Raw genomic sequence first — 23,353 nt, 5'->3', positions numbered from 1 at the left:
TAGCCCCACTGGTAAATAAATAAGCCCATAAGCCCCAGTATGAAAAGTATGTAGAGCACCCATATGCATAGTTCACAATGTATTTAATTAAAAAAAAAAGTATTATGATGCTGTATATCAGGGCTATTCAATTTTAAATTCAATTGGGCCAGATTTTAAAACCACGTAATGTAGCTGGGCCAGACATTTTCCACAGCCTATTTAGAACCTGTGTGTATAAAAGTCTGTGTGTGTTTGTCTGCTCAACTCTCTTGCTAAACACAATCTCAAACACGGTAACACTAGGTTGATTTTTAAGAAATATAGTGGATGGGCAGGCGCAAACAGGAGGGGGAAGCGCAAAGGAGCGAGATGAGCTGCCCGCTTCCTTTTGGTGCCCATGTTAACCAATTTTGCTGTTCAGACAGACAGACCGGAAAAACAAACAGGAAGTGCCACAGCTCCAGATGGGCCAATTGAATAGGTCGGCTGTATATCATTGGCAATTTGTATTCTGGGTTTAGGGATTAAAAAGGAATTCAGTTTACACCATCATTAATGCAGTCCATCTTGCATTAACTAATATAATGTATTCTATACTGTACAGTATGTCAGAGCTCATCGTGAAGAAAGCACATTTTCGACACTGAATCAAACATCAACTGACTAAGGTTCCTACCAACCAATCTCAATTACAAGCCTTCCAATGTGTAATTAGTATTGATTGCCACACAGACACAGATTGATATTGATATTTCACATTGATATTGTCTGCATTTGTAAACAATGTCAAACCATGTCAGCTCAAACCTCCTGGCTTAGACAAGTGTGCTAATTGTAAAACTCAGTGGTTATTAGTAGACTTCTAGTCCATGTTATAGACACTAAGACACCCAGTAACGGGTGCAAAGAAAACCAAAACACCATTCCAGCCCCTACCACTGACCAGCTCATCAACAGTGTAACTATGATATTCAGTTTAATTTGGTTACATTTCTAATCTCCTAAATTTCAATTATATTTTAAACAACCATTTTTAGTCTCAGAAACTACTTTTGAATCCTGAAGTACTCAACATTATATTATCTTTTGCTAGAGGTGCAGTGTAACAAGTGGAATCCCACTGGTCTGGCAGGTGGAGAGAAGGGTGGTCCAAAAGAACATTCAGAGCGAGTGACAGAAAAGAGAGACAGCAGAAGTGCATAACTGTGTAACACCCAAAAAAGGATGACAACAGAGAGGCAGAATCAATAGTCCTATTCTGTGTTTGCACTCACTAAGACATCTATGGAGTGACCCCACCATAACCACAGAGATTAGTTGTCACACACTTCTCTACTCCACACTCTGTGTGTTATGATTACTGATGTCATTGTGTGTTTGTGTGTGTCCTGACGGCATATCACGCCTTTTTGAAATAGTTTGAGTCGTCAACAATGATGTTTTTCTAGCCAACTAGCTTTTCATCTGAAATCCATGTTACACTTTTGGAGGAATCAAAGGCACACATCCCCATCTTGGACTCCCAGCACTGCTGTTATCAGGAGATCGCTGACCTCAAATCTTGCGTGTACATGTTTCACATGACACAAGAAACACTGGGATTTATTTTTTCTTTTAAACTTTCAGCACAATTTTAACTTAACTGCGGCACACATACTATAGATTGATGTCTCTAATTGTAAGAGGATGACTAAAGCAAAGCTTCGGAGTGAGTGGTGTATTTAGGTTGACACCACTTTTTCAGTTAAGCTGCTGGTGCACTGCTCATTAGCAAACACTGCTGCTGCTGTACATACAGCATCTACAGCAGCCACCTGAAGAATCGTATTCTTAGTTTCTCAGGGGCTATTTATTAATACCATACCCCAATCCTAATAGTATGCCCGCGAGAATGACAGAGTTGGAGCCTAGATGCCAAATATCAAAATAATTTGACATAAATGCGTTCCATGTGAATTGGCTGTCTTTATTTATATTAGTTGCAATGGGGCTGCCCCACGGAAAAGTGCCCTTACTCAAGGGGACCTCGACCTCAGGAGGTGAACTGGCACCTCTCCAGCAGCAGTCCATGCTCAACACTTGGTCCGTAAGGGGACTTGGACCAGTGGACCTTCAGTTCCCAAGCCAAGTCCCTTTGGATTGAGTTACTGCCACCCCAAGTAGGTGAACTGGTACCTCTCCAGGAGAGATGGCAGCGCAAAGGGGCTGCTCCATGGAAAAGCACCCAGTTTGGGGGCTCTGTATCTTGCTGAAGGGCACCTCAACAGTGCATTGAAGGGAAGGTTACTTTAAAACTGAATTTTTTATATAAAGAAAATGTCTCTGTTGCCCTGTCACAAAAGGGAGAATTCAACAACAACAACAACAAAACATTGTCCAAATTGTCATTTTCAACACCGGTACCGGTCATCTCTTTTGCACAAAGGTTGCTCTGGCGTTTCTTTGCTGTGTTTACAAACTCTGTCTCAAACTATATATGCCGTCTCGTTACCTGAACAACCACACTCAAATAAACTGCATCTTCTGTGTGTGTGTGTGTGTGTGTGTGTGTGTGTGTGTGGTATCACCAGCAGAGCAGTGAAGTTAATTGGCTTCAGCTGAGAGGAGAAGCAAGACAATAGCTTTAAACAAACATACACACTGTCACAAAAAAACTTCCTTGGAGAGATACTCCACACACTTTGCTTAAACATAGACGCGCATGCACACACACACACACACATACACTCTCCGGCTGCGCAGTTTGGCTGAATCCAAACACTGAAGGGTATTGTTGTCTTTATTTCGACACATGGCTTACATGGGCCACAACAGCACCTGATAACAATTTGTGGATGTGAGGTCACTATATGTGGACCATGAAACAGGTTTTGTGATTAAATGAACCATTGTGCATGGCAAGATGGTTTTACCACCCAATTATATGTTTACCTGCCAAACTTAGAATAGTAGAAGTGGGCTTCCTGCTGAAGGTGTTAGAAAAACTGACAGAGCCACAACAGCAACCCCATTTTCCAACATTTGTGCTGGTTTGTCTTCCCACACACACACACACACACACACACACACACACACACACACACACACACACACACACACACACACACACACACACACACAGAGAAAGTCGTATTTAGCAATATAAGTGTCAGACAAAAATACGAGAACATAAATCCAAATCCACTGCTTTCAGATTATTGTAGCGTGTGTGTGGGTTTCTTTGAATGTTTGCTGTTTGGGAGGACAGGTATAAGATACCGTAAATGAGTGTGAGAGATTATAATAATGCATCTTGTCATTTGTGTGTGTGTGTGTGTGTGTGAGAGAGACAGCAATGGTAGGAAAGGTTTCATCTCTGTGAAGCCCAGACGTGCTCAAGCACCTGTACTCTGTACTGAAACTAATTCTACACACATACTGACACACACATATATTAACACAGAGAGAGAGACACACATATTCTTCCTAATCCAGCACCTTTGCCTCTTAGGCACTCCTTGGTGAACAGAGAGAGAAGGAAAGACAGCGGGAGAGGGAGTAAGAAGTGAATTCAGAGTTGAAGTGTTTTGTCTGGGTTTTCTCCAGCGGGCTTTACTCTTCATCATAACACACACACACACACACACACACACACACACACACACACACGCATGCACACACACACACACAAACACTAACACAAACACTCTCCAAAGTCTTCCGGTGGAAATGACTTTTAGATTGTTTCCTCACAAAAACACTTTCACCGGCAGAACAACAAACAGTGCGTGCATTTATCAGCGTATCAGATAGCCAAGGCAGAGATAGATTTAACTTACAATACCCATGAACATTTAGTACATTTTAACACTGTAGCTGCAGAAACAATGCATTTTCTTTTCAGCTTGGCCGTTTTTGTAATGCATTGAATGCTGATACTCTATACCACCTTAGATCAAGGCGAAGGTACATGGGGATGATACTCAAAACAATGTTTTTGGTACTTTTGTAGCTCTGCTGAGTTACTGGTTCATCACAGTGTTCTGAAACACTGCAGACTCGAAGAGGCAGATGCACAGCAAAGGAAAGTAAAACATGTTTCTTTCTGCCTGTATTCATAGAGTGTGAATAAAAACTGAAACCCAGGCAAAAATCAGTAAAATGCAGTGCTGTTTTTAGCCTGCTATCTTAGTTTGTTGATGGACAACAAAGGTCGACAACTTGGGCTGTAGGTAGCCCAGAGGTTAGAGGAGCTGACTAGTAGCCCAGCAGTTGCTGGTTCAAAAACAGGCAAAATGACAGCTGGTGATCAGAGACCACCGGCTCATGACTGTGTGTTTATGTATGGGGTGTTTGGATGGGTTAAAAACAGGATATTAATTAACCCTCTGAGACACAGTTTTGTCTTTCTTGGGTGGTTTCTTGGCTGTATATGGAAATATTTGAATATATATATATATATATATCTTATAAAGTGCTGAAATAACACATTTGTACTGCATGAGAAAGCATGCATGTTTCCTGCCCAATACTGCATGGGATATTGCATAAAGTGGGCAGGTCTCTCATCTAGGTCATATGATACCTTTATATTCAGCTTAAAAGCCTGCTAAATCTTCTGAAAGACAGTAATCTTTCAGAGAGAGATGGCAGACACTCATAAACTGAGAGAGCCACTCTACAGTGCATGGGTCTGCTTCAGAGCTCTGTGTGTTTGTGCCTGAACGCGATGAGAAGATGGGGTGAGTGACTTTGGATGCATGCTTTAGGCTTCCAATCAAAAGTTAGAAACGATACTTGTATTTTTCTGTGCAATTTTAATTTTAGATATGTTTCTATTTTTTTCCCTTAACTTTACTAGCCATCACCAGCATTGAAACGTCTGTCTCTGACATAGATTTAAACTTGTGTTTGGTTGTCCACAGACTCAGAAGAGATCAGGTAGTATCTCCACCATTTTACACCCCCTCCTTCGACTGCTAGTCAAAGCCATGGATCAGCATGCTGTTTTTAAACATCATTGACTCAAGACAAGCGCATTAACAGACACACCTTCAAGCAGGTAGCCCTGTTGTAATTGAAATGCAAGTGGCTTTACAGTGTAATAACTTTTGCCTAAAAAGTCTCATATCTGCCTTCCTGTCTCTGTCCAGAGTGCTGATCATGAGTCTGTCAGCAGCACAGGAACTGTCCGAAGTGCTAGCCCTTGTTGGTGCCAGCAGGCAGGAATGGTGGGAGTTTATGGCTAATTCAAATATGCAGTCAATCTGCTTGTGATTGCTTTCTTCTGCTTGACATACAGCATTTTGTCTTTTGGTTACAGATTGCTCAGTCTGGAAACTACTTCGACACCAGGCAATGCCAGTCAAGCCAGGTCATCCAGTTTGTCTCTCCTTGTGTAGTTGGAGTGATAATTAGCCTCCAAATAGCTCTTCTGTGTGGTCCACTGTTTGTTGTCTTTTCCTTGCAGCTGTGTGTCAACAGATGGTGTTCAGATGTGCTCCTGTCGTGTTGCCAGTGGTGTTTTGTTGTTTTGTATTAGTTGTCCTGCTGAGTCATATATAAAGAGACTTTAACCTGCGCCAAGCCTGTTTGTCATCTCTGCAATTGGGTGCTACCCACACAATGTTGAAGCATGCTCTTTTCCCCACCATTTCATTGCTTCACATTCCCCACTATATTTCAAAGCAGACATTTTGTAAAGCTAACAGGCAAAAAGCCAGATCCATGAGTGAACACCAGCGAATATTTGAATGGCATCTATAATCTAGCAGAAACCTCATAGTTTCATTACTAGTTTTCCAGTGGATTATGACTCTTCCCAGATAAAGCCTTTTATCTTTCCTTTTTTTAATCTGTAATTGACCGGTGAGGTTGTCTCCTACATGTTCCTGAGGAGAGTTAATCATATTCGAAGAGTACTGAAAAATAAATGACTCCCTTCTATTCCTTTTCTCAGCCTAGATAAAAAGTCTATGTGTGTCTTGAGGAAATATTTTTGCATGCCTCCTTGGCTTTCCACAGTCAAATCACTCCAGATAAACTGTAATCAGCATTTACCCTGAGAGAGTGCACTGATAAAATACACTAAGATATTGTATCATATTAAACATATTCAGTGTGCAGTGTCCACAGACTGGACAGAGTTGATGAATGCATGCCTTTTTAAATTAACACATAACGCCACTAAAGAGTAATAGTTTAGGACTTGACATTCAGTGCACTGAGTCAGATCAACTATCTTTATCGATCAGGAAAACAGCCTGCGGGTACGACCTCTTCTTGAACCTGGAGGTTTAAGCGCTAATCCGACAATACAAATCACTAAGACGCAGGCTGCGAAATCAGCGTTTGACCAGGATGGTCTGGGTCTTTACGGGGTAATGTATATGAGTGCAGACATGGCTGATAAGTGCCGAAAGCAGCTGTGGAAGAGTGTGATGCTGTTATGAACTTTCTGCTTAGCCACGTGTATCATGGGCTTAATTTAACGGTATCTGTGGTAGGACAAGCTCTCATCACAACCCCACTGGCATACTGGCCCCAAACCAAGCATATCTGCTACACACATGCAGACTAAAAATGACTGTTCCTGCCATCTTCCATCTGCTGCTAAACTTTTAATTTGAATCTATCTGCATGACCTATACGTACAATATATCCTGCAGTGTGGATTTGCACAGCAGCATACACAGTAATACACTAATTACCTCTGAAACCAAACACCCCAAATTGCTTTTTGCTTTTAATGTTTCCCTTTGCTGATTTGAAGTGTTGATTAGCTCATAACTCGTCGCAATCGTATAACAGTAGATAGTTTGTTTTGGTGAATCAGCTTTATGGAATTTGCATTTGTGTACTATAGGTCATAAATAAATGACTTGTTTTTTTTCATTTGAGAATTATTACTGAAGTTGAGTCATGTCTTTCAGTGACTTGAAAAAGTTGCTTATATTCACTGTTTTCTGCACTGGCAAAGCTGTAACTGATCTAAAATTCAGTGCATATCAGCAGAAAAACAGAGATCTTATCACTCTTCTTCTTGGTTCCGTGCTCTGGCTTTCTGTCAAGTGACTTGCTCTCTGTTTCTCAAGGTCTGCATTGTGTTGTCAGTCCGACCCTTACAACACATAACAACTCTTAGTCATTTCACAAACTGATTTTAACCTGAATGAGGATAGCGTTTTTGTTAATGTAACCCCACCACTGTGGAACAACTTTTACAAGGAAAGTTTGGTATGTGCCTGTTCCGGATTCAAGTCTGTCGATACTTATATGTACCTCAATGTTGATTTATTATTTGAAACACTAAGTTACAGCTGTAGATTGTGTTTTGGCCTTCTGTCCAGACTCATCTTTTCAGAAACTCCATTTACAGTGTTGCTGTGTCGACAAGCAAAACTGAGTTTTTGGATTGTAAGGTCAGAGTGTGCACCCTTATCTTCTTTGTGAAGAATGTTCTTTTTATGTAATGGCTGACACAGCCAAAATGTTGCTGCTTCTAATCTGAGCAACACAACTTTAAAAAAAAAATATTTTTTTACATATTTTCGCATAACTGTACAGTTGCTCTTCCACAATATTGAGGAACAGAGGCATTCAAATTTTACAAATGAGTTTTACATGATTGGCCAACATGGCTTCATGGTTAGGCTTATAGTTGCATGGGATATACAGTATGCAAGCTTTAATTGAGAACAAGCTAATGACAGTTTTTGAATTCTATAACTCTTTGAGCCCAATTTTAAGCCCCAAATCCATGAGTGTACCGGAAACCTGTTGGGTGTTACTTTCAGTCTCTTTGTGTCCCAGACAGAAAAAGTTGAAGAGACTCTCGTCTCACACTTGGCTTTGCTTACAGAATGGTAACAACACATACACCAACAGGCTGAGTTAGAACAGAATACTGACTTCAAGATTGTGTCCTCTGTGTGTGTGTCTGAGGTATTACTGCAGACATGCTTGGGAGATTTCCTTCTGCTGAAGTCGGCCTAAATCCTGCAGTGAGAAAGAGGAGGGGAGAAAACAAGAACATGAAGCAGTAACCCGACAATAGGGGAAAGTGAAGAAGAGAGTGGTGGAGAGAGGTGTTTTTAGCAGAATTAGATTGTTCCTGAGTGTGAGTCAGGCTCTCTGCTTCAGCCTAATGGTGATGGATGGTCCACCGCTTTGAAACAATGGAACACACATAGATGTACAGCCTAGTGAGGCACACACACACAGACACACACAATGCACACTTTTACAACCTACACCTACAACCAGCACTGAGTTGATGTTACCTGATAAGGTTTTGTTTCATTTGAGGCATAATCCATAGAAAATTGCTCAGAATTGACAACATGAAGACACGTAACGATAGCACCTGTATTTTGTTGTCACTGTATCTTGCACAGTTGTGATGTAATCGCTGTGACAAAATCTGGCCACAGACAGACACATATAAACACCTAAAAAAATACTCAAAACTGACACACACACACACACACACACACACACACACACACACACACACACACACACACACACACACACACACACACACACACACACACACACACACACACACACACACACACACACCCACACACCCACACACCCACACACACACACACACACAGGAGCTCACACACACAGAGGCTCACAAGGTGAAAACAATACCAGTGCCACTACATCCTCTCTCTGAGCTTCAGTAAAGTTGAGTTTGGAAACTATTCTGCAAGTCAGACATTTGTGTTGCATCACCTAAGGCTAACTGAATGCCAAAGGATGTGAGAGTTTTTCTCCCAAGACTCAGGAATGAGTTTTGTAGGGCAAAGATTTCAGCTTTTTGTGTAGTAATTATTAAGTCACAAGTGTGGATCCATACTGATGGTTAAAACATGATCTAAAACAGTTAGTGTGTACAGTAATAAAGAAGAACTCTAGATGTGTTGCAGCGTTGTTGAATGGATTAGGATTTGCTCATGGATGCATGGCTGATAAGCAGACTTTGCTACATGTGATATACTGTTCATCTAAATGTTTCAAGGCCAGTTGAGCTGAACAAGAGAGGTAGTGCCTTGGATTTATTCTATACAGACAAGGTTTCCAGACACCACTGCTCATATTAAAAAGAGTACGCTCATAATGATGCATTTATGAATCCTCTCTAGGAAAGTGCCTATATTATGCTGTGTGTGTGTGTGTGTGTGTGTGTGTGTGTGTGTGTATGTGTGTGTGTGTGTGTGTGTGTGGTGTGTGTGTGTGTGTGTGTGTGTGTGTGTGTGTGTGTGAGAGAGAGAGAGAGTGGGAGGGAAAAACAAGGACCTTGTCTCTCCTGCGAGGAATAACAATTAAGTTATTTAATTACCAATTATAAGAAAATATGTTTCATATTATTACTGCTGGGAAATGTAAACTTTGTTGCTACATTGAAATGTATTGTACAATGCAGTTACCTTCTCCTTGTGAGGCCAATCATTATATTAACTGTATAAAGGCCTATGCACAAGTAAATGAAACCCAGTATCTTTCGATTCCCTCAAGTAACGTTAGTAATGAAAAAAAGTGCAGGTTTTACAGTGAAGTGGCTTTCTTTCAATGTCTAAATGAAAAATACACTTCTGTGAAATTATTCACTTTCTGACCTCTCCCCTTTGGATTTGAACTTTTTTTCCCCTACATGTTAAGCTGTATGAGAGTGTTAGAACGTGGTCTGATTAACCACAGCCTCAAACTTGACCTATATTGGACGACCACCCCACCAAAACCAATACATATGCAAATTGAGGACATTTTTGGTTCTTAAATCTTTATTTGTAAGAATGTAGGGGGAATGCTTCTTTTGTCTTTGTCTAAAACCACAAAGCTTTTTCAGATATTTCATGCTTCATTGCATACTTCATTTTCTGCTCATTGGAGAAGTAAAAGCACTCCAATTGACAATCGGTCAATACGTAAGTGCACTTAATGGTAGGACACACTTTCATTCAATTCAATTACTTTCACATGTTTGATAAAAATAAATAAAAAAATGTGAAATTGAGATTCCATTGATATATTCTTTTATATATATTCAATAGGCCGCACATTCCCTGAGGCAGCTGGGCCTTTGAATTATTCTATATGTGTGTCTATCAATGCGTTTATATTTGTGAATATAAGTACTCGACTAGGGTCATAGCTTACATGACAAAGCTATACTTGGAGTGCTACTTCACATGAGATTGTGACCCATTGAAGGCCACAATAATTATGTTTTTTCACATTAAGTGTACAGTTACGGTGTGCTACATTGTTTCCAGCAAAAATCAACGTTCAGTATAAAATTGGACTCTCCACGGTGCAGAGCGCTCCATTGGACAATTCAAACAGTTGGACCTCTGAAATCATAACACTTACAGTTGGGTGCGATATATCAAGGGTTACGCTGGGTAACAGCATTTACTGTAGTTGTGCTTTGGTATGTCTGTTTTGATAAGTTTCAGCCATTCATTATTGTCAACATATATTTCCCTGTAACAAAGAAACGGTGTTGTAAAAGCAGCTAAGCAAATGCTGCCAACATAAACAGTTACAGTTCATTCTGGTCTAAGCCTTTTTCACAGTCAGCAAAAAACATTACTGCAGTGGAAAGTTTTGAAAGGTATATATGAAAAGGAACTGGCCTTGCTCCGTCTTTATTGAACTCATAAAGGGGAATTTAAGTGACATAAGATACTACATTGCTCTAGAGAGGTTGAACTTCTCTCTAACCTGCAAATATGTGCTTGGTTTGACTGCTTCAAACCGCAGCTCCTTTTGAATGAAAGATATATTGTGAAATTACTGTTCATTTTAAAAGTGTCATCCAACTCTTTTTTGACCTTAAGCGGGACAATGTTGACAAGGTTATTATTTGTTTAATCATTTAATCTACTGTACTGAGGCAATAGTGAATTGCTTGTTAGTGTACATAGAGGTGAGCCAAATCTGGTTAAGGGTTCTCATCATCTCATCATCATGTGCTGTCAAAAAAAGAGTTATTCACAAAACATGAGAAAGAAAAAAATAAAAAACTAACAACAACACCAACTAGCCTTTAGTCTTATCTCTCTTGTTTTCTGTTCTGCCTCTCTGCCACCATCCCTCACACCACAGCCCTCCCCACAAGTACCATCGGTCTGGCACTCAACCCAGATCGGGAGAGGGCTGAGGTGGAATGTTCAATTGAATATGAATATATTTCAAGAATACTGTTTTTTTTCCGGTCATAATGTGAAACCTATTAAAATATAAAACCAGGGGTATAAAGTGAGCTAAACATATTCAAACTTTTAAAAGTATCCCGATTATTGGAAAAGCTGCATCCAATAGTGTACAGAGAGTAGAGTACATTTTTGAAAGATATGTAAGACTATGTCTGTTCTCAGTCCCATCTCAGACATCTCCCTTGCTTCTTAGTGTTGTAACACTGAGAAGCAAGGGAGATAATTGTAGAGCAGAGACTAAGAAACAAAAATATATAAATTGTACATAAACAACATTTTGTAACATTTATCAACATATACAACAAAACCTCAACACCTTTTGGCATAATTTTTCAGCATCCAGGGTATAGTTAAGTTTAAGTAAAGATCATGGCTGGTTAGGTTTAGGGAATAAATCTACTTGGTTAGGTTTAGGAAAAGATCATAACATAACTTACCGAGGTTACATCTGTAACTTAATTTAAAGTAATTCCACTTTTCACACAGAACATAAAGAGCCATCTCCTGGGTGAAAGTGCTGTGTTTGAGACCCATCCATCCAGCCGCCCTATTACCTGCTCGGACCAATGCTACCTTTGTTACTCTTTTTACTAAGTCATCTTCTGTGACATTTGTGCTGTAGTGGAGTAGTTGAAAGCCTGGTGCTTCTCATATAGACACTAAAGGATGCCTTGTGTGTTGGTATTGGACGCTAAGCCACTGACTAAGCTGCCATATTTGACAAGTTGGTCTTGAGAACAGCTTGACATATACTAATCGTAAATAATACTTTCACCATCTTAGTTATGTGGCTATTGTGGGAATGAGACAAACCATGGACTGCTGGGCCACTTTGGTTTTTATATTAATAGTGATGTATCACATTTTCCTAGAAGGGATCTTTTGTAAATACAATAGCTGACAAACAACAGCAGCTGTCACACGCCAAACCTTTGTGTTCTTTATTTCTATATGAGATGAAAATAAATGACAGTGAGCAAAGCTGAAGAAGCTGGATATAAATCCAGTTTATCTTTTAGATATGGGCTTTAAAAGGGAGCAAGAGTCTTAACTGTAACAACTTGGAACTCTTTTACCTGCCTTTATGAAGTAGCACTCCTCACGTATGTTCCTTGATACTTTTCACCATTTCATATATGTTTAATGTTTTGTCCGTAATATGATTATATATATATATATATATATATATATATAAAATCATATTGTTGATATCAAGTATACAGATTATATTTTTGTGCACTTATTATTCATCCAAGCTTTTTCTATTCAGCTGTGCATGTGTGTCTATTTTCCTTTTGTCCTTCTCAGGCACATTTTTTGGACACTTTGTGCAAACAGTACTGTGTGTCAGATATGAGTGCTGGCTGACGTCCTATCTGACACTATGTTCCTACCTGGCAGTAAATGCAGGTGCTGTGCTGGCTTCTGTTGCATATTGGCTGGATGTCCCACTACTGCATAATTTTTCTCCATCTGTTTCCTTATCTCATTGTCATTGTCTAAATTGTCTCTTTTGCTTTTTTGAACCCTCTGGATATTTTCTTGTAAGCTTTTCTTGGGATCTTTCCCAGTCTTCTCCGGTGCATTATTATTTTTCTGTATTTTATTTTGATGCACACTACACTTTCCTAAATCTTTTTGTGTGATTGTTTCTTTATTTGTTAGATGTACCCTCGTTGGAGCTTTGTTTTTATTATCTATGTAGTGGCTTACTGTGTGGCTTACTCTATTGTCGTGGAGGGATGTTTGTGAAAGAATCGTACTTTGTGAATGACTCTTTACACAACATACAGAACATTTATATAGCAGCAAACAAATATTTGCTATGTAAAGATGTAGTGGGTTAATGGCGTCCAGGGGTCTGTTTCACAAAGCAGGTTTAGTGAAAACTCTGAGTCTGTTAACCCTGAAATGAGGGAAACTCTGAGTTTTCCGTTTCACAAAGGGAGGTAACTCAAACCAGAGACAGAGGGGTAACTCTAGCCTGTTTCACAAAGAGAGGTAACTTAAACTCTCGGTCAGTTACCATGGTAACATGCTCTCTGAACATAACCTGGTCGGGACCTGAGTTTTTCTCAGCAAACCTTGAGTTTCTCTCTGTCTCCGCCCTCTTTCAGCCGAACACGGCATTTGATTTCCTCATTCATTCAGTCAGCACGCAAGTTTTGGCGTAGTATAGTTCTGTCGTCTGTTTTTTCAGAAATTCATTGCAAAAATCAGTCATTATAAGTTATATTAGGTGGTGAATATTTCACTACCATGGCATGTCCTTTTGATAATGATCCCGTGGATGAAGGTGCAGCATTACTGTGCAGAGAATTAAATATTGGTCGGGAGATGATTATCAAACTATTGATTATAGATGTTCTTGCATTTCCAGGCAATTATCTTTTTGAGCGGTACTGTTTCACATCACAGTCCATCATTTACATACACAACCTCATCCGTCCTTACATTGTATTGTTATTGTGTTATTGTATATTGTATTAACTTTACAATGTAAAACATGCTCAAAATGAGGTGTCACCATGAGATTGTGCCGATGTTTTACCTGTTTGAACAATGTTTTTATGTTTCATCTTAAGCTGCTGCCAAGTGCGCTTCTCCCCCGTGGGAATGCACCTAAATTAAATAAACTAATAGACTACCACTCAAGCAGTTTTCCCTGTGATATAATTGTGATTGCAAAGGACTACATTTAAACTTACGCACTGACCCGAGCAGAAATGTTCTCCCGTACCGTCTCCCTCTCTTTTGCTGCTGCAGCAGTGTTTCACTTTCGGCGAAAAACCTGCTCAAACTCACCGTATGAGCGCATTAATATTTACAGTTGCAGTTGTAGTGTAGCCCTCCTCTTCCCTGTTGCCATGTTGACTCATCGAATCAGGGCTCCATTGATGCTGTCTTTTTTTACTACGCTTAACTCCAGGTCAAACTACTCTGAGTTGATCAACCTAACGCAAATCTGCTGTTCTGGAACCGAAAACTCAGAGTTTCCTATCTCAGAGTAGATCAACTCAGAGTTCAGGGTTAGACTCAGAGTTTGTTGAACCTGCTTTGTGAAACGGACCCCTGAGCAGCTAGTGAGCATCTGACTATGGCGTTGCATCGACACTTTTTGCCCACACAAATTTGTTTAATATGGACTGAATATTAAGTTCCCTCATTAACCCCTGGAGTTCCCTCATAGCGGTGAGTAATTAAGGAATCAATTACTCACACTCATCCCTATAACAAACTGATGTAACAGCCAGCTTCCTCTGCTGTCAATCATGCCAACATGACTTGCCCTTTGTGAGTAGATGACATTACCTTGAATCTATTCTTCCATCCCACACTTTAGATACAATTCTCTAAACTGACATCTCAAGCAAGCCACCCAAGATTTAAAATATGTGTTCAATTCTGGTCTTGATGCAACAGTATCTGAATCAAGGCAAACTTGTATTGCACTGTCCAGCTAAGTGCACTCTCTTTAAAGAGGATGCCATTCCCAGTACATTTTGATTTCGCAATGATGTGTCTCTTTTTCTCATTTTCCAGTTCTCTCTTTCAACTTCTCTCTGTGAATCGTTTTGTGTTTCACTTGTTTCTGTATTGATCCAACCTGGTCTGGTTTGCTAAGTAGATGCTCACACTGTCAGTCACAGAATATCACGTGTGACGCACACCACACACACACACACTTACACACATACACGCGCGCCCGCGCACACACACACACACACACACACACACACACACACACAAAGAGACCGTGGCCCTTCTATGAGCAATTTCGCCAGGGGCTATGTGACGTACCACCTGTGTGTGTGTATCTGTGTCTGTGTGTGCCTGTGTGTGTGTGGTCTGCCCTTTGCAAATGTGTGTCTTATGATTAATTCTTGTCATTCATCCACATATTCCCAAAACCCATTCTCTGTGGCTGACTCTTTATTTCCCCCTCCGTCTCTCCCTCTTTCTGTTTCTCTCTCTTTTTCGCACTCATTTGCTTTCGTCAGTACCTCAGATTCTCCCTGACATTTTTCCCATAATCCTCCAGTACCAGGAAGTTAAGCCCTACAGGGGCCAGACTGACATTTAGGAACTGCTATCCAAGCAGGATAGCTGAACTGCGAAGGCACACACACAGATACACACAGCATACATATATAAATATAGAACTACTTAATTTTAGAACATATTAGAAATTAAATGCTTGAGGGAAAATGTAAGGAATCTTCCAAGAAGTAATATTTCCTGATATTCATTACTGTCCGAGACATAAAGACAAGCTGTTGAAAACATTCAAATGCATGATGTATTATGATGTATTAACTACAAATGACACCTTTTGATGTTGACCAGCACATAATTAGCAAATTAAAAATCATCAATATGAATGCATTTCAACAGTGATTTCTTTATGAAGGTATCAATTGATTCATCCTCATTACTGAGTAAGACTCTTTGTTGGGTATTTTTGAAGTACTCCTATTTTGAGTTTATAAGTGACATTATTTCTCTGAAGAGCAGGACTCAATATCTTTCCATGCTGGTCCATTCTCTGCCAAGCAGTAAAACCTTAAAGTCCAAATGTGGTAACACCACAACAAGTTTGAACATGTCAAAAGGTAAATACAGCAGGGACAGATGGGCAGAGTCTTGAGTGTCTATTTTCCATATAAAATGACTGAATTAGATATTATATCTTGGAGAGAGTATTTATCTTCAACATATTAATTCAATAAAGTAATTAAACCTATTAGAGACATTGGAATTGAAGACCATGAGCTCTTTAAGAACTGGGGACAGGTCACCAAATTATTAAGAAAAAGGATCACATTGTTAGCATAATGAGCTATGAAGTGTTCCAGTTTATATATACAAATACCCAAAAATCAAATTTCTTCCTGCATTTGCCAAAGGCATGATTTCCAGGTTTAGGCAGAAGTGTCATTAAAGCCCCTCTTAAGGAGCGTTGAGTGAGTTTTAAGTGATATTGTCTTAAGAAATTGCTGAAATTATTTATGTTTCTGATCCTCTACCGCTATCCAATCCAGCAATTAGTCAACCTCGTAGCCGGTATCCGATCCAGGTATCGGATCGGTGCATCTTTAATTGTATATACTTCACATTATGCATAGTTTACACATGTATTCAGTAAAGTACAAAAGCGACATCTCTACTAGTATTTTTTATGTCAAGTGCTTACCTGATTGCAAATAATAGTGTGGCCAGTGTCAATGTTACGTTTTCCATTCCATATACTGTATTTCACTGACTCTTCAAAACATACTTTCCTCAATGAGCCACTTTACTTTTTATTCTTGCTTTCATGTTTTTGCAGTTTAGGTTGGCAAATTACAGAGTTTGCCTCCCAAGAATGAATGGCATGCACATCCTGTTAAAAGAATAAGTTGCCCTCTCGAAATCAATTTGAAGAAAAGCCCAGTGAGTTTAAACCATATATACAGTATGTGCTTACAACTATTCTAAAGTGCTGGCACAGAAGGTAAACAAACTGCGAGAAAAGAGGAGCAAAGAGAAGAAATTAGATGAGACGTGGAGAAAATGTGCAGCAAAAATGTGGAAGGGCAGAAGTGGAAGAACATAGTAATGATGAAAGATTAGTTTGAAAAGTTGGATAACAGAGGAAACAGAATAAAGAACCACAGAAGACCGTTTGAAAGTGATATTTCCTACTTAAAACAATTTGTAAAATGTGATTTGGCTCTACTGTGTCATTTCTACAGCTTTGGTTTAAGAATATGCAGTTTTTGGAATGAGCTTTGTCGGGTCAGATTTTCCAGATTTGCCTCTCTTCTCAGAAATCATCAGAAATGTCTGCCCCCCCCTCCCCCCCCCTTCTAAATCGACACATTAATCCATCCTTCCAAATCTGCTCAGCTTTTTAGTTTTATCCTTAAAGGCTTATTAGCTCCACCCCTGTGTGTGTGCATGCCTAGCTTTACAGTATGTATCTAATGTACTCCATCCTCTCCTATCTTGCTCTCTCTCCTGCACCCAACTCCAATAACAGCCTCTGGCCATGAAAAGTTGTGTGTGTGTGTGTGTGTGTGTGTGTGTGTGTGTGTGTGTGTGTGTGTGTGTGTGTGTGTGTGTGTGTGTGTGTGTGCATGTGTTTGTGTGGACCTTGAGACCTGTCAGTGTCTTGCTGTGTTGAATTCTGCCGACCCCTCATCCCCCCCCTATCTCTTTCACACACACACGCACACTAATACTCACACGCACACACACATACACACACACACACACACACACACACACACACACACACACACACACACACACACACACACACACACACACACACACACACACACACACACACACACACACACACTCATACACACAATCAAAGTTAAGACCATTAAGAAATCCCAGCACAGTAGCCTAAACTGGGAAATGATCAGAATACTTGCCAACTACCCTGCAGATAGACAGAGCTGGCCCTAAAAAATAAAGCAAGTTTGCCACTTGATTGGATGCACCCACATGTAATATCTGCCTGGAAGACATGCTGGTCAGCACAGACATAATTTGTGTTTTAACTTATCATTATGAAGTAAATGTTGATTGCACAGTGTTATGGCTACAGCAAAATGACACCACTGGTGTTTGGATTGTTTTTTTATAATCCTCGCTTTCACTATGCATTCCGTCTGCCTGCGGTTTGGAACTCCCGGCAAAATGATAACTTGCTTAACGGCACAAAGGAAGAAGAGAGCGCTTGCGTTGGGCCTGTACCTATGAAGGTATTAAAATAATGGCTTCGTAGTCTGAACAAAGACCACAAGCTGTTTTACGCATCATTGCTGACCAGATAGCGTTTCACTAAGAAACCTAAACAGCTCACAACTCAACAAATCAGCTCACAGAAGCAATCGCCAGGTAATGTTGGTGTAAATGACAGACAAAACCATTTTTTCTACTAAGCTAGTAACAAAACATGCCTACTTATTAATAAAACTGGGTGTTTTACTCTCCCTATATCAGAGCACTGATACTTACAGTTGTTTCTTTCTTAGTAGTCCGCTAGCCATAGCCATTTTGCTGATGATATGATGTAACTGATCAGTCCAGTGACTGGACATCAAGCCCTACTGGAGTGATCTGCATGTTCATTTGAAAATCAACGACAGAAAATATGATATCACCGTCTCGGTTGACCAGTTTGTTTGTAAACAAATTCAGTGTGTGCTGTGTTTTCTGTAACGTAAGCTCTGAGTGAAACTTCTCCCTTTCTGTTTTTACAATAGCAGCAGAAACAATACCCCTAGGGGGCTAGAAAGTTGTCTGTTGGCACTTTTTGCCCATGCTCTACATTTTGGCTGTGAGTAATTCCTCTATGTTATGCTATCAAATTTAGCCTGTAGAATAAGTCTGAACTGTGTGTAATAGTCCAATGTACATACAATCCAGCATGATTGCTTCTGTAACTTTACAAATGAGTGCAACCCCATGAATGTCTTCGAGGAGAGACTGTCCAAAACTGTGGGGCATTATCATATTAATCATCCCATCCCATTTCTCTGTGATGACTGGCCTTTTGCCCTGCTTTTGAAAGTGGCCATTCACAACAGCTATAAACACTTGAACCTCCAAAAGTGTTAGGACAATGTGTTGTACAACAAGCATTTGAATTCATTTATTCACTCATTGTTTGCCCCCTAGAGCGCGTTATTATAAAATGGTAATGTTCATAGAAATGCTTCCTCCTGACTGCTTCTTTTCATCACAAACTTAATTCAAAAGCAACCTATTTTACATAATAATGTACTGTGAAGTTTTATCACAATCACTTGTTTTTGAGGATGTTTATCATTTGCACTTATTGCCAGTTTGCACTTAAAAAAAAAAACATTCAGACTTGCCCCTTGTAACTTTAAAAAAAAGGTGAACTGATCCCAGATGAAATACTCTAAGGTCTAAGTTGTCAATCACCCAATTCAGCCCAGCTCCTGCACAACTGCACATGCCTCTTACTAGCTGCTGTTTTTATGTTGTTTTTCTCTTTTCCAGTAACTCTGTTACTGACACAATAGGGCTGAACCTATTTAAAAATAAATGTGCTGTATTGCACGCTGTAAGTAAAAAGGACACAAATAATAATTTTCATTCAAATGATTTTGGAAAATATAGGATTTACCAGGTGTTATTATACCAAGCTTTTTTTTATTATATGCCAAGCTTTGCACAAATGAGAGCGGTTTCATATGTCAACCAAAGCATGCTCTCATAGCTCTTCTACTTGAGTCTTAACTTTAATGAGGTGCCTAGACCTTACCGCCATAATGAAAAAAAAAACATATTTCATATATTTTCATATCTTCCCTTTTATGAGTGTCCAAAATTATCATTATGTGCTTTGGACTTGGGTCTGTGTGCCTATGAACCTGCCAAATTGGTACAGCCTTAATTTATACACACAGCAGTTCTTTGATGGTAGAGATGGAATTTAAGAGATTAAACATGATCAATCCTGAATTTGGTATTAAAGACACATGCACTTACTTACTCTAATTCATATGATCACTGTCAGCAGATAAAATATGTGAGAACACAGTATATTCCCACACATTCATTTGTGTACATGCTGTAATCAGTTGTGGCCTCACACTGCAAAGCAACGGGGGAGGATATTATGTTGAAGGTGGGTACTGTATGGTTACTACTTATAGCGCCAGGTGCTGCTAAAATGAAATAAAAAGTACATATATATGCATGTTGCTATACACTGAAATTTTACCACAAAAACTGGTCACAAATGTAGAAAATTGATGAAATCTAGAGTATCTCAATAAGAGGAGTGGGACTCTACCATGAGTTCAGTTAAACTTCATGATTTTAGCTGATAACCTGGGTATACAGTAATGTATACTGCCTGGCCCTCCTCTAAATATATATTTAAAATCTTATTTATTACAGAATGTTATTTACAAACTCCCACTGACACACACTTTAATATCATGTGACATCTGGACAGCGATGTGACCTTCCAATATGAAACAGACAGCTGCCCGAGGGAAAATAAACTTATAGTCATCATGCTCCTTTAATATCTATTTCGCAACAGTTCCATGCTCTTTTTATTTCTTCTTTGTTCTCTCGTCATTCTCCTGTCTTCCTCTTATATGTCTCCCTGTCTTTATCCAACCTTTTTCTTTGAGTGTCTGTCAATTTATCTCAGCCTGGAGATAAATTGACAGATGGCACTGATCCATAACTTAGTTAAGTGACTGACTTTAATGAGGAAGGACGTACACAAGGGAAAAGAGAGAGACCGCATGAACGAGATTGAGAAAACCACATGAAAGCCAAAAGATTCCTTACATGTGAAAGAAAACTCAGGGTAAGACTTGAGTTGCAAATTTCAAAAACCTTTTTTGACAACAAATGGTAATAAAGAACTTTCTGGCATTCAACACTCTGCTCTCCACTGTGCCCTACACACAAACCAAGCAGCATAGACTTGGCAAGAAGCTGCTGTGTATACTGTCAAGAACATCTCGACAGGGTATAATTAGCTATTATGTCACAGACAACCTCTGACAACAGTGAGATACAACATGGCTAGATGGTTAATAAGATTAGTCAGCTAATGTTAAAGAGTCATTTTGGTATTTTTCAACATGGACCCTAGTATCTTTCTGTGTAAGTGACTCATGGCAGAAACCTTTTTTTAAATTGGTCCAGTACTGAGCGAGGTGCTGCAGCCTGGCAGCTGCGAACCAAGCTACAATGTAATAATCGGGTCACCTCTACACTGTCAACGTCTGTAAAAACAAGTCTGCATAGGGAGGAGGTCGAAATGGATGGATGGGTCAGCAAAACATTGGACAGTCCCCTATCAACAACAACAAAGTAGTCAAAATCACAGTAATTTGTAATAGTTTTGGAAGGCGCACACCAATGATGCCATCTTGCCAATAGCAGTATCAGATCAGGGAATGCGAGTTGTTCAAGAACTGGGATAGGATGGTATTTTTGATGAATGTCTCTTTTCTGTGCAGTTTTATCTTTGACTTGAAAAACACAAAATATGATAATACATAATGTAACGGGGATCTACCTGCTGTGGTGAATGTGAAAGTCAAGCAGAGCATGGTAGTTGTAGCGTCCATATGGCCAGGAAGCACAGTGAGTTTACTGAGAGGACAAAGAGTAAAGAGATGTCAGAGCTATTCTTGACGGATGCAGGTAATGAGAGACCTGGATGATAGGAGGCGTAGACGAGATGTATACAGGGAGATGCATTACCAGGGTATTCTTTGTTCCATGAAGACATCATACAGTATGCTGAATATGATCAAAAACCAGTCTAAGGGTCATTACAGGAACACTAGTTTGCATGTGAGTGTTGATGAGAGTTGAAAATGATTTCAATTAAGTTACAATACGGTACATATGCAGCACGCATGACATGCATTTAGGAAAATACATACCTTAATATACATTAATATATTCCAAGTAGAAATATCTTTCACTTTATATTGAAATTTAGAGATTCCTGCTTTTCCAGTGTTTGGTCATGAGGGGATGTACGATTTGTAATGTTCATACACGTTCTGACCAGTGTTGAGCAGCGCAAAGAATCGGAAAATTCCCAGCTGTGTAACAGCTCTGTAGGTTTTACACACTGCAGACTGGTTCCCCTTGCTCGAAACTATGGGTTAGTTTTGTCTTTCCCATTCTGCTGCAGGGATTTACAGTGCTGTGCCCCCTGGGCAATGGACAGGCAGGGGCTAAAACACTTTGATGGGGGTGTATTTTGGACAATAGTCTCGCTGTGTGTTCTTTGGATCTTGTGTAGTAGATGTCCAATGACTATCCTCAAAGCAATTTCAGTCAAAAATTGTGTCCAATGACTGTTATGGACCCAAGCTGTTTCACTGGGAAGTGGTCAAACCCCAGTCCCCATTATCTGATCATAGACAGGTCAATACCTTCATCCAGAGATTAAACAATGACTCCCCCTCGGGGGTTCTCTGTCTCCATGGGAGCCTCTACAGTCCTTTTAAATGGACTCCAGCTAAAACTCAGATTTTTTCATTTTATTTTACACTCATACAAAGTGACATATTGCACAATTTCCTCTGCGAGATAATAATGAAGGCATCAAGTTGCCATAGTAAACCTTTCTTATTTTCTGTCAACACTATTTTTCAGAAAAGTAAGCATCAAATGAAGACCATGGTCGACACTGTTATCACTGTGGCGTGCAATATTGAACAACAGCATATTCTTTATTTTTGTTTCATATTCACAGGCTTCTATAGAAAATTTGAAAAAAATATCTTACCAGACAAATAAAATTATAAAATACAATTTCCTTATCGCTTGTCTTCATTTCCTCTCCCTTCCTTCGTTGTACTGTCCATCTCCTCTTTCCAGTCTGTGTACCTCTTTGTCTCCTCACCTTTTTCCCATTATTTTTCTTTTCTTGTTTCCCTCTCACCTCTTTCACGTCTTATGCTGCCATCAACTCTCGACAGTAATACATTTACACAGAGGATTGATTGACTGGCTTTAGAAAAGAATGACTTCAACATTGAACATAAGACAAGGGTGATGATGTTAGATCAACAGAGGACAGAGGAAATGTCAAACAAAGATAAAAAAAAAAAAAGATGTTGGTCTAAAGGCCTGTGGCTCAAAATATCGACAGTGGCTTTGCTCCAATTTAGTTATTGGGACATTGTGACTTAATTTTACAATTTAATTTAGCAAAACATTAAAAGGTTCTCACTATGTTCGAGTTCATCCTCCCATCACATCATGTCAGACGCGTACATGCTGCAGGAAAACAATTCAAACCTAATGGACAGAAGCACAAGTAAGTTGTTCAGTTTATGATTCCAGTCACATTTCCTCAAATGTAGAGAGAGGTAAGCAGTAAGAAAATGATATTGGTGCTCAGCTTGTACCTGCGTCACTGACAGCCTTTCTGCTTTTACATTGTCACTGGCAACATAAAAGTACTGATCATGAGCATTTTAAAGTTCATAACAGTGCTCAGCTGATGCAGTCAGGCCTTAAAGTGGATGGAGTGGGTAGGGTTATGCATACAAAATATTTCTGAACACCCACCCAGTTGGCAACAGCTAATGCTGCTGATGATTTTACTGCAGGAGGAGGTATTGTATGGTTAGCTGGTA

The sequence above is a fragment of the Echiichthys vipera genome (genome assembly GCF_963691815.1).
Source record: "Echiichthys vipera genome assembly, chromosome: 13".
Taxonomy (NCBI): Eukaryota; Metazoa; Chordata; class Actinopteri; order Perciformes; family Trachinidae; genus Echiichthys; species Echiichthys vipera.
Note: the sequence above shows the minus strand (reverse complement) of the source record.